Genomic DNA, 11,932 nt, shown 5'->3' on the forward strand with positions numbered 1-11,932 from the left:
GTTATTTAATGTTGTTATTGCTGCCTTTGTTCTGGTCACAACAGCACCCTCCATTACTTGTAGGGGTGACAATGAGACAAGAAGTAAGAGAATATCTCCCCATTGGGGTCGCAAACTCATATAATAACCTGACATAATTTGCAACTCTATTCCCCACTTTATCCAATATGAAAAATAAATAATTGGCAGCATTCTGGCTTTAATTCGAGTTAATCAAACAAAGCCAGTTCTCTGTATCTCTGTTAAGGATCTGAGATGAGTAACCGCTGTTGCTTAATTAAACTGCCCTAGATATACAAACCAATCATTAACATGACCGGCTGCTTCCTGTAAGGGCCAGTGAACTTAGCTGGGGGGGTTCAGATATTATTCCGATGCAGAATATTGGCTTTTCATTTGCATACGTATTTTGGGTAAACAATCAGATCGAGGATGACTGGGTCTGTAAAAGGAAATATGGCTAATCCCTACCTAATCAGGGTTCTCGGGGGAGAATATTTAGAATTGTTATTGGTTTAAAAAAAAATAAAAATCAGCCACCAGCAATTAAGGTGGTGTGACAGGGTACACGATTCGGTGTATGTCAGTGAGAGGTTGAAAAGGGCAGCTTTCCCTGGCTAGGAAAGGGTTAAGCCTGGCCCAACAGGTAAACCTCCTCTCTCTCTATTAATTAGCCTGCACCTGATAGTGATTGGAAGGGAGAGAGAGCTCAGACCAAGATCCAGGCTGCACTGGATGGACACAGACTGGAGAGTTTCTGCATATCTGGGGAATAAGGTCTGCCAGAACAACTGTATGTATTGGACTGTGGGTTTTGTTAATTTATACTGGAAGCTGGAATAGCCGCTCCAGTAGGACGTAGTGAGGGACACTACTGTTTAGTTAGCCTCCTAAGGTAGAGTAGGCCTTTTTATTTGTGTTACTTTTGAGTTCTGCTGGAAATGTTTGTTTAAAGGAGACTTTTACGTTGCATGCAATAAAGCTGCATTTATTGCCAATACTGATTAAAGACCAGTGACTTTCCTACTTTTTGAAAGAGGCGGGCCAGGGACAGTTAGGCTGGGGATCAAAGAGCTAGAGATTAACCTCCGATGAGAGGCTTTATTTTTTTATTCTCTCCTCTCCTCTCTCTCCTCTCCTCTCTTCTTTCCTCTCTTCTCTCTCTCCTGCGTGTTTAAAAATTAATACAATTATTGTGTTAAGAAAATCAGGGAGACATTTTCATATTGTGCATTTGCTTATCTGATTATATGTGATTTGTTTAGGTCTCACATCTGCCCTATATTAGGCTTACATTAAACATTTGTACTCTAGTAATTAGTTGTTAAGTTTTCTTGGACCAAATTGCCAACTGGAAATACAATCGAAAAAAAAAAAGTCAACAAATACACCTCTGTTTGTCAAATGTTCATGGAAGTATACACATTGTAACTTTGGCCTTGAAGTGGGGAAGGGCTGATACTAGAACTACCTACAATCTATATTTATAATAACTCAACTTATAACTTAGACCCTTGGTTCTCAACTGGTGGGTCACGTCCCTGTGTTCAGTGGGTCGCCGCATGCCTTCCACTTTTCTAGGCAAGAGGTTCCTCAGCCTCCCCATAGCACAGCACCGTCAGTTCTTGCGCCAAGCAGCCATTCAAAATATGCTGCCCAGCCCTGCGTGTCGGCTTGAGGTGGGGTGGGCTGGAAGTATGGCCATAAGGGAGCTCCATCCATATGTGCATTGCTTACAGCTCCCACATGTGCCCTGTAGAGGTACCTGGACTGGATTGAAGTCACATTATGGCTCCTGGTACCTCTACATTTCTCATAAGGCAGGGGGAGTGTGTATGTGTGTGTGTGTGTGTGTGTGAGAATGTCTGTCTGAGAGTGAGATTGTGTCTGTGTGCCTGTCAGTGTTTTTGAGGGTCTGTTCACACTAGTAAAGTGCAATTGCACAGTCCCATGCAATTAATGCACTGTACTGTGCAATCGAACCTACTGCACGTTCTGGTGTGGAAAGTTTGTTGCGTTGCCATTGATTTGAATAACATACCAAACGCACCTCCCACCCACATTCCGATCACCTGCACCCGAACGCAAGGTATTGCAATGCCGCGCATTCCATTGCAGTACCACTTGGGACTTAATGACCAAGGACAAAGCTGGGTCCTGAGGTTACACAGGATGAGAACAACTGACTTAGACCATAAATCTGGCTTTTCTGCTCACCGCCTTGATAACCGGAAAAGCAAACGTTACCCAGAATTTGTCAAAATTTCAATTAGATGTAAAACTAGGAAATAGCTTCAGATGGAAACGTGTTTCTGAGAATTATCTATTAATAATGTGCAGCGCTACAGAACAAATAATAGTGAAACAAATCTATCTAACCTCTAGACTCCAATAGTGATGCATATAAATTTGTGAATTAAGTGCTGTCAGTGTAAAGATTGCTATTTGAATAGCAACTCTATATCAATTGCATATAAAAGTGCTAACGTGCAATATTGACAAATCAATAAATAAATATATAAAAAATATTTACATGTGCTAGATATGGTAAGCAATATAACATTAATAATCATACTGTTGCTTAAAGTGCAGAAAAGGTACACAATCGTGCTTGGTGTAAATTATATGTTAATAAATAAAGTGCAAATTTATAAGTTCATGAATGTTATTCCAATGAATATAGGAAGAATCGTGAAAAATCTGCAGACTTAAATCATATCCAATGTGATGAATCAGTGAAGATAAGTGCTATTCAGTTCAACGTGTATAGGAACACAATTCAACAAGTGCTTGATAATCTATGCCCACACCGTGTTTCAATCCACTCTAACACCCCTTTGGTAGTGCGCACTCACCGCAATAATAATGTATATAAGCAATAGAATGCTCACTGGTATGCCCCCAGAGTCTTCACATCAATTTTATAGGTTCTCCCACGGTTGTGTCTCGGAGGGACACACACACTTGCGTGCATCATACAGGCAGTCGGGCGGCTCTATAGCCACCCGAATGCTTGCATGTAAGCAGCCGTCGCCAGCTGTTTAAAAAACAAGCCGCTTTTCCCCGCTCTTGCGCGTGCTCGGTGGCACCCATGAGTGGGGGAGTGCAAGTACGTTTTAAAATGCCCACCCGCATCTAGGAAGCCTATAAGGTGGTTAAAGTGACACTAAACTCAAGCGTTAAATCTTAAAAATGCATTCAAGCAGTGCCGTAGGAAGGGCGAGGCGAGTGAGGCACTCGCCTCGGGTGCAGGCTGGGTGGGGGCGCAGCCAGGACACTGGTATTCCACTAGTTGGGTGTGGCGCCGCGGCCCGAAGATTTTTTAGTGCGGCCAAAGATTGTGCTCTGCCTGCGGCCGATGTGCCGCGGCTTTCTCATGCTGCCAGCGCCGATCTGAGGAGCCAGCGGTGCCGCAGCTCTCTCACGCTGCCAGCGTTGAGAACTGAAGACAGGGACTCAGGAGAGCTCCCGCCGGCCAGAGGATGCAGCGGGGGAGGTGTGGCCGTGAGGTGGATGAGGCGGGTCCCAAGGTCGAGTCCAGCATAGGCAACCTGAGGTGATCCCTGACGAGAATCGGATCTGACACAGGACAGATAGGGAGAGCTGCAGCCTTCAGTCACAGGGGCGTAACTAGAAATCACAGGTCCCCATAGCAAAATCTTGTAAGGGCCCCTCTTGCAACCTAGCCCCAACAACCCTCCCCCCCCCGCAACCTGACACCACATCTCACCCCCTTATCCTGCAACCATCATGTGTGACCCGGTGACCGGTCACACATTCCACCGCCGAAAAACTGGGTGGGATTACGTTAAAATGTGTGACCATGTGACGGTCACACATTCTAACACAGTCACAAACTTTGATGGAACACTGGAACACGCATAGCCCACCATAGACCCTAGCCCTTTGAGGTCAACTATATTGTTAATGTGGAAACAAATCCCCCCTACAGGCAATAGTTCCCCCTGACATGCTTTAGATCTCCCCGGCATGCAGCAGACAAACATCCCCCCCACATGCGACAGAAATTACCCCCCGCCCACACACAAAATGCAGCAGAGATCTCCCCCCATAGAAGTCAATGGCACCGCAGCCATGCCCCCCACCCACAGTGCGATAGCCTTCACCCGAATGCGTGGCATATCAGTGCCTGCGTTCTGGTCCAGTGCGATCTGCCAAAATGCTGCATGCACTACTTTTTTTGCAGATCCCACTGGACCGGAACACAGGCACAGATGTGACAAGCATTCGGGTGACGGTGATCGCACTGTGGGTGGGGCGCATGGCTGCGGTGCCATTGACTTCAATGCGCAGCCACACCCCCTCTCACCCCAAAACACAGTGAGCTGCCCGGGTTTCGTTCGAGTGCGTTCCAGAGTCCGAACGCACTCTTTATGGTGTGACTGGGCCCTCAGGCTGGGACCCACTGCACGCGAAGCAGCGCGGAGCGGTGGCCCGCTGCCTTCACGTGCAGTGTGTCATGTCATTTTGTCTCCGGCATGTCAGCTTGCAAGAGCGCGCATAGCTGAGCGTGCGGAGATTAAAAATGTAATCTTCAGCCAATCGGCTCGCGTGTATAAACCCACGCGTCAAGATGCGAAGGCCATTCGGTTATTACGTGCGAGCCAATTGGCTGACGATGCAGTCCTTCATCCTGCCACGCTCAGCTCACACACTGCATGCGAAGCTCCATGCCTGACAGCTTTGCTCTGCACGGCTTCGCATGTAGTGTGTCACAGGCTTAAAGGAGAATTATGAGGCGAGTGATTTTCACTCAGCCTCATAATCTGTTATGAGGCTGTTAATCCCGCAGCTGGGTGGATCCAGACAGAATTGTCGGCATCCGCTTCAGTTGCGGCGTCTCACTATACCGTGAGCTGTAGCTCGCGGTATACTGAGCTTAGGGTGACGGGAGGACGCTAGTTTCTGTCCTCCCGTTACCCTAAGGAGAACTATGGGGAAAAACACTGACCCCATAGTTCTCCTTTTAACTACACTGTAAGTTTATTATTTATGTTAAGTTACATATCTTAGTTTCCTATGTAATTGAAATAAACGGTTTAAATATCATTAATTCATTGTTATTTATTTAATTTCCTCAAAAAAACATGGGGGGGGGGGGTCACAATTTTCTGTTCTTGCCTCGGGCGCAAAATAGGCTAGCTACGGCTCTGCATTCAAGTACCCTAACTAATAACAGAAGCGTATGTTATTTTTGTATCACTCGGCTGTAGATCCTCAAAACATCTCTGAATTGGTGCTGACACTGTCCTTCCTTCTGGAGGGTGGCTACTTTTGTTCCCCATGGTTCCTGTGTGTGTTGTAAAGTAGTCACCGCTACAAGCTCGCTCCTGTGATGGACTACAATCTCAATACAATAAACTAATATTTAGTTTGCCTTGCAATTTTAGTCCAAGCTTGCCCCTATGCCACACACATGAGAAAATATTTTTATATGAGGAAACAAAAAATATGAGTGTGTAATAAATAAATACCCCCGTGCATCCCCCACACTGAGCCACTATTACCTGGCTCCTCCCCACTTTTTCTATGTCCCGCAGCCTGCTCAGTCCAGGTACTGATGAGATGCCCCGCCTCCTGCAAAGCCCGCACTATACTGAAAGCCGCGTATTCCTTGTGACAGCCGCTGCTTGAATCAGTGAGAGGGAGCCTCTGTGCCACTTCAATGACGGCCCAGCCTGCACGGCATCAAAGGGGCCCGGGGACCACCAACATTTTCTTGCGGACCACCGTTTGGCGACCGCTGGTATAGAAGCTAAGTATGTTAAGTCTGTATATGGAATGATGTGTAATATGTTACTACTTTTTTGTATATCTACTGTATGTATATATTTTAAAGAAATAATTTTCAACATATGATAATGTCATACATAAAGAAACTCTGCGTTTTACTCATTTCAGACTTCATGAAGGTTCCATTTGTGTGCTTTGCCTTGACTGTCACTGTAAACATGGCCGTTGCTTTTTGATTAGGTTGGCCTCCAGCCGATCAGAAATACTTTAAATCAAGCCTTCTCCCACATCCTCTTTTTAGGCATTTAAATGAACACTTCCTCTGTCACCTACTACAACGTAAGATATCCTGATGGTATAAAAGCAAACGGAAGATCAGAGAACCACACTCTTCAGTGACAGCACCAAGTACATATAACAGAACATTGCAGAACATCGGGGAACCATTCAACAATACTTCTTCATCACTGTCCTAGCCTTCCTGTCCATCTGCCAGATTGGTAAGTAAAATGACCAGCAAAGACCTCCACTGCATTAATGTACTTTATCTTCATGTTCTTAATACTGTGTTATATTTATATTTTTTTAATTTTTATTTGAAGTAGCACTAGGGGCAAAATAAAAAGATTTTATTTATGTGGAACTATGGGCAAATCAAAAATTACATTTATGGTACTAACATTAATACTTTTTTGTTTTCCTAAGCCCCCTAGAACAGGTTCTTTACCTGTTGATTCTGGCAGTAAATATGTCACTTTTCCACTTATTTTAATAAGGCAACAACGCTTCATTTGCCAATAAAAAAATTTTTAAAGCACATCTAAACCCAAAAGTATATATTTATATATATATATATATACACACACTATGTAAAATTTAGGGTACTTTTTTTGTTATATAGTAAAAAATAAAAACCCCAGCGGTGATTAAATACCACCAAAAGAAAGCTCTATCTGTCCCCAAAAAATGGTATAAAATTAATTTCAGTACAGCGTTGCATGACGGAATAAACGTCAGCCAAAGTACCGCAGCGCTGAACACTGAAAAATGGCCTGGCCAGGAAGGGGGTGAAACACCGCGGTCTTCAAGTGGTTTATATAAATTAATAAAGGCCAACCATTGTAAGCTCCCCATCGGGGTAAATGCTTTGTCTCAACCCTCTTTCTGCCACTTCTGCTGGACAGCTTGGTCTGTTAAAAGAAGTTGACAAATAACAGACTTAAAAAAAGGTAAAAAAAAAAAAAAAAAAAAGCTTAAAGAAAACTAATGCAGCCACCTCATTTAAAGAAGCCACCCACTGCAAGGGTTAATTTTTATTAACCCTTGGAGTGGGGCTATCCCCACACTGCAAGGGTTAAGTGCTTAGGATATACTTACCCAAAGTTCCGAGCCGGCCAGATCTCTCGGCCCTCCCTCCAGCCCCTCTACAGCGGCAGATTGAAATGTTCCTCAGCGTCCTCACTTCTATGCACATTGTGTAGATGTGATGATCGACTGGACCTTAGACCTCTGCAGAGGAGGGGGAGAGACATTCCAGGGACCGGTCTATGGCTGCCCATACACCTTGCGATCATCGGACGACACTTTTTGTCCAATCGAACCGTCGTACAATTTTCGTACGGCAGCCCCATCCTGCCCCGATTATCGCAAGGTTGCATCAGCGGTAATTAGAAGAAAGCACCTGGATGAATTGTGGTAATCGACCGCACGTATTTTCGTCTGTGCATGTGCAGTGTAGATTGTGCAAATTTTGACGTTCGGAAATGCCACCAAATCGTATGATCGACCGAACTTTTCTAACCTGCTGGTTAGTCAAAAGTCGATCGATTGCACAGTATTTGCGGTTGTACACAGCCCATCAACCTTACGAATATCGGACTAAAGCGCGATCGCATACGAAAATCGACCGATATTTGTACGGTGTATGGGCAGCTTAAGAAGAAGCCGATCGCACGACTGTTCATTGAAAACCCTGTCATGGGGTTTGGTCCCATAGACATCTCTATGCATGGAAAACCGCCTGTCAATCGCACGGTTTTCAATGAACAGTCGTGCGATCGAAAACGTGCGAAAAAACAGCCCAGCATCTTTTTGTGCGACAGGCGATTTCGGTCGTGCGACAAATCGCAAAGGTGTGAACAGCCTCCATTGACTTCAATGTGTTTTGTGAGATATCCAATCTATGCGATAAGTCGCCTAGGTGTGAATATATTACTGGTGCAATATATTAAATTCTTGCTTCTGAGTTTAGATACGCTTTAAGCAGTTACAGCAACAGGGTTTTCTTTTATTCTTTTGAACAAAAGTTGTTTAAATGTTATAATGAAAAATTGACGGTTATAAAAGCATCCATAACGGTTTGTTCCATTCCCTCAACTGACACTGTGGCTGGACAGCTTGGCCTGAATGCAAATGTGAATAAAAACATAAATAAAGACCGGTGAAAGGAAGAAATAAAAATTAGGAAAAAAAAGATGTTCATAAATGAATAATATTATTACAGGAAGAATCACATACAGATATCAGAGTATAATAGTTTTAGTTGCTCTTTAATTGCCTGTTAAAGGGCAGTTTTACTTTTACACTACATCTTAGGCATGCTTCACTGGGGTAGACGGGGATAAGCCATAGGATCCCATGGGTCTACCTGATGCATGTGCCAAAGACATGATGAGGGTAGTCAGCACTGTCCCTATGGGTTATGCCACCTGAGGTACTGTCGTTCCAGGGGATGAGGAAGTTGGCTGCAGACAGGCAACACTTGACGTGTGGCAGGGGGAGGCTGTGGGGGCGGCAGAGGATACCAGACTGCACTGTCTGTGGCTCTGTCTAGCATCCTGCCCAGCTCACTGATGTCACTGGTTACCAGGAGCTATGTGGGATGCATGTCAGAGCATTAGGTAAAAAAACGGCACTCATAAGGGGGTCCGCCCATCAGTGGTGTTAGTAGGGGGGTGCGGCCCGCACCACAGTGACACAATTGGAGGTGTGACACCAAAATGACCGAGTCATTCTGGTGTCACCCCCCTCTGAAAAGTCGGGCACTTGGTCATGGACCGAGAGCCCGACAGTTGCACGAGAGGAGCGGACCCGGTGGCATACCTAATCTTGCCGGGTGTACGTCCCCTCCTCTCTCTGTCAGCATCCATCATCAAGATGGGCGCCGGCAGGTATCACGAAGATGGCCGCGCATGCGCGTGACATCATTGTGTGCATGTGTGTTGACGTCACGGTGGAGTCTCACCCGGTACCCGCTACAGGTGACACCCGCCTTGGGACACCCCTGCAGTCCATCCACTACTTTATTTGCAAAAAGGCATAAAAGCAGCAAACAAAAAAATGCTTACATGTTTCAGCCCCCAAACTGGGCCTTAGTTGTAGTCAACTACTACTGCGAGTGCCGTTTTTTAATCTATTACTCAGTGAAGGCATCGGCAGAAGCTTTACCAGGCACTAAGGTTCCAGCAGTGGATTGGGGACAAGAGAGTAGAGCTGCACCATGTTTCTAAGCTGCATGCCGGAGCATCCCGCTGAGCCCTTGGTGACTGGTGACGTTCCAGAGCGGGACAACAGATAGAGCATCACAGCTTGCTAAGAGCTCTTAGCAACCTGGGATAGTGCGGCCACCCCTCCCCCCCCAATGAGATGCTGCCTGAGGCCCCGAGGGAAGCTGTTGTCTTCTATGCCGATTCCCCACCTGCAGACAGCACATGTTCTGGATCTCTTTCAATAAAATTAGATAATGTTGCTTACAGATTTTAGGGCAGTCACACATACAAACTAGCAACAATGCCTCAACAACCTAATGGGGCCCCCTTCCGCCCCCAGGCCACATTCTGCTGGCTATAGTTACGTCAATGGTCCCATGGGTGAGTCTTTATTCAGATGCTAAATATACATGGTAACACCAGTGGACGCTGTCCTCTGGTACTACCATGTATGTTTAGAGTCTGGATGAAGGCGTTTAACACGGACCTTGGTATGCGGGTGACCACTTCATACATTTGGTTGATAGCGGCAACCCAGATTGTTATTACTTCGCATGCACTTATGCACAAAACCTCATTTGTTTCTTCTACAGGCAGCGCTCTGCAGTGCTATGAATGTACTGGCGACTGCACAAATATGGAAAAGAAGACGTGTCTAACGGGGCTAGACCGATGTTTTTCCGTCTCTGCTAACGTAGGTGAGTTTTCTGACAAAATCCACTCCCGCTAATAAAAAAAAAATACTTAAAAGGGAACTGCAGAGCAAGGTACCATAGGTGAAGAAGGTCAGGATTAAAAAAAAAAATAACCCTTGCACTGGGGCTACCCCCGCACTGCAAAGGTTAAGTGGTCATTTTGGTCTAGTGGTGAAAATAAAGAATATATACTCACCCGATCCTCGGTCCTGAGGCAGTGACCGCTCAGGTATGTCTATCAGTGTCCTCAGGTTTAACAGTCCCGCATTAGACGTGAAGAGGTCGCGGGTCTTTAGACCGCTGGAGCACAGTGAAGAAGAGTCTGCTGAACCGAGGATCAGGTATATATACAGTATCATCTTTATTTTGTCCCTACACAAAGTGAGCACTTAACCCTTGCAGTGCAGGGGTAGCCCCACTGCAAAAGTTAATTTTAATACATCCCGGAGTTCTTCCTTAACCACTTGCTGACCAGGTGTTTATACTTCCCCTTCCTGGCCAGGCCATTTTTCAGCATTAAGCATTGCGGTACTTTACCCAATTACCCAATTTTTTGGTAAAATATAAAAGAAGTGTAAATAGACACCAAACATGTCAAGCCTTAAAATTGTGCGCATCTGCGAAATCGCAAAAAAACTACCATACCCAAAATTGATCATAGGTGACACTTTAACCCCTTCATGACTGAGCTTGTTTTCAGTTTCTGTTCATAAATGACTGACACGCTTTTGAAATTTTTTGCTGTGTGATTCTTCCACAGCAGTAATATACTTTCTTACTAAACGTACCCACACATATTATATATTGTTTTTTAGAGGACAGATAGGGCTATATAATTATATCAAACATGTACCTAACGCCTCACTTAGTTTGAATCAAATATAAAAAATGAGGGGAAAAAACTAAACTTTTTTCACAAGTTGATTATTTTTTTTAATTTTTTATAATAATTATAGTATAAAAATATATTTATATCTAATTTTTATTTTCCTAATTTTGTTTTACATTTTATTTTTTATACTTTGTAAAAAAAAAAAGTTTATATCAAGCAATCACTATGACTGCTTTTGGCTATTAGGCTGCTCCAAACTTAGGAACAGCTAATAATAATAACCTTAGAGACTGATCCTGACAGCATATCAGATTCAGATCTCACTAAAGCTCTTTGATCGTGCCCAGACAATCAGAAATTATAAATTTCAAGCACAGAGATACATTGTATCGCATAGCTTCATAAACATTGGGCCAGTCTATGGAGCTGTCAAAACAAATAGCAGGGAGGTGAGTCACTCTGCTGCCTCTCTGCTATTTTCAGCTGTCAAATACTGGAGCGCTATTTAGCGCTCCTGTATTTGCATGTAGCGGCTTCATTCTTTCATTAATGAAATAAATAAGCTTTTACAAAAGCTTAACTATTCAATGAATGCCTCAATACTGAGGCATTCATTTGTAGCGCTCACCCCCGAAGGAGCCGCTGGATGATCGGGTCTTCTGTTTCACCTCTGTGCACACCACAAGCAATGAACCCACAGCACACCAGCACACCTTGTGAAGTTTTATTACAGATTTAATGACTATGGAATAGAAAAAACACTTAACGGCTCCCCAATCACATGTAATACAACCAATAACAGGATAAGGCAATCTGACACGCAGCAGCAATCTATTGCATGCAGGAAAGCCTGCAATGTCAGAATGTCTCAGATAATACACTTAGATTTAATGCAATCAACATTAATATCTTTACTTAAAAGTATCTATCCCCCGCTAAACTACTGGCCAGTAGTATTGTCCTAGGCTAGCCAACGTTGGGGCCCTTGCTGTATAGCAGATGTGAACAATAAACAGGGTGTCACTGCGGCCAAAGGCCTCTCACCACTCCTCAGATCAAATGGGAAGAGATGAAGTCTGCTGGTGGAAGCTGGGTGTCCTCTCTCTCTCTAGTCGACTCTGGGAGGAAGGTGAAGTCATCTGGGTCCCTTGTAAGAAGTTTTC

The 11,932-nt window shown here is 44.4% G+C and overlaps 1 long non-coding RNA gene across 1 annotated transcript in view; it reads right to left on the bottom strand.

Moving 5' to 3' along the window:
• Positions 1-9,958, bottom strand: part of LOC108793761 — an 11,967-nt gene extending 2,009 nt beyond the window's left edge. Inside the window, exons 1-2 of the long non-coding RNA XR_001941671.1 lie at positions 9,834-9,958; positions 1,273-1,279 (exon numbers count right to left, since the gene is read on the bottom strand). This is a non-coding gene — a long non-coding RNA (uncharacterized LOC108793761). The remainder of the gene's footprint in view (positions 1-1,272; positions 1,280-9,833) is intronic.
• Positions 9,959-11,932: the final 1,974 nt, after the last annotated feature.

Source organism: Nanorana parkeri, unplaced genomic scaffold (genome assembly GCF_000935625.1).
Source record: "Nanorana parkeri isolate BGI_ZX_2015 unplaced genomic scaffold, ASM93562v1 scaffold780, whole genome shotgun sequence".
Taxonomy (NCBI): domain Eukaryota; kingdom Metazoa; phylum Chordata; class Amphibia; order Anura; family Dicroglossidae; genus Nanorana; species Nanorana parkeri.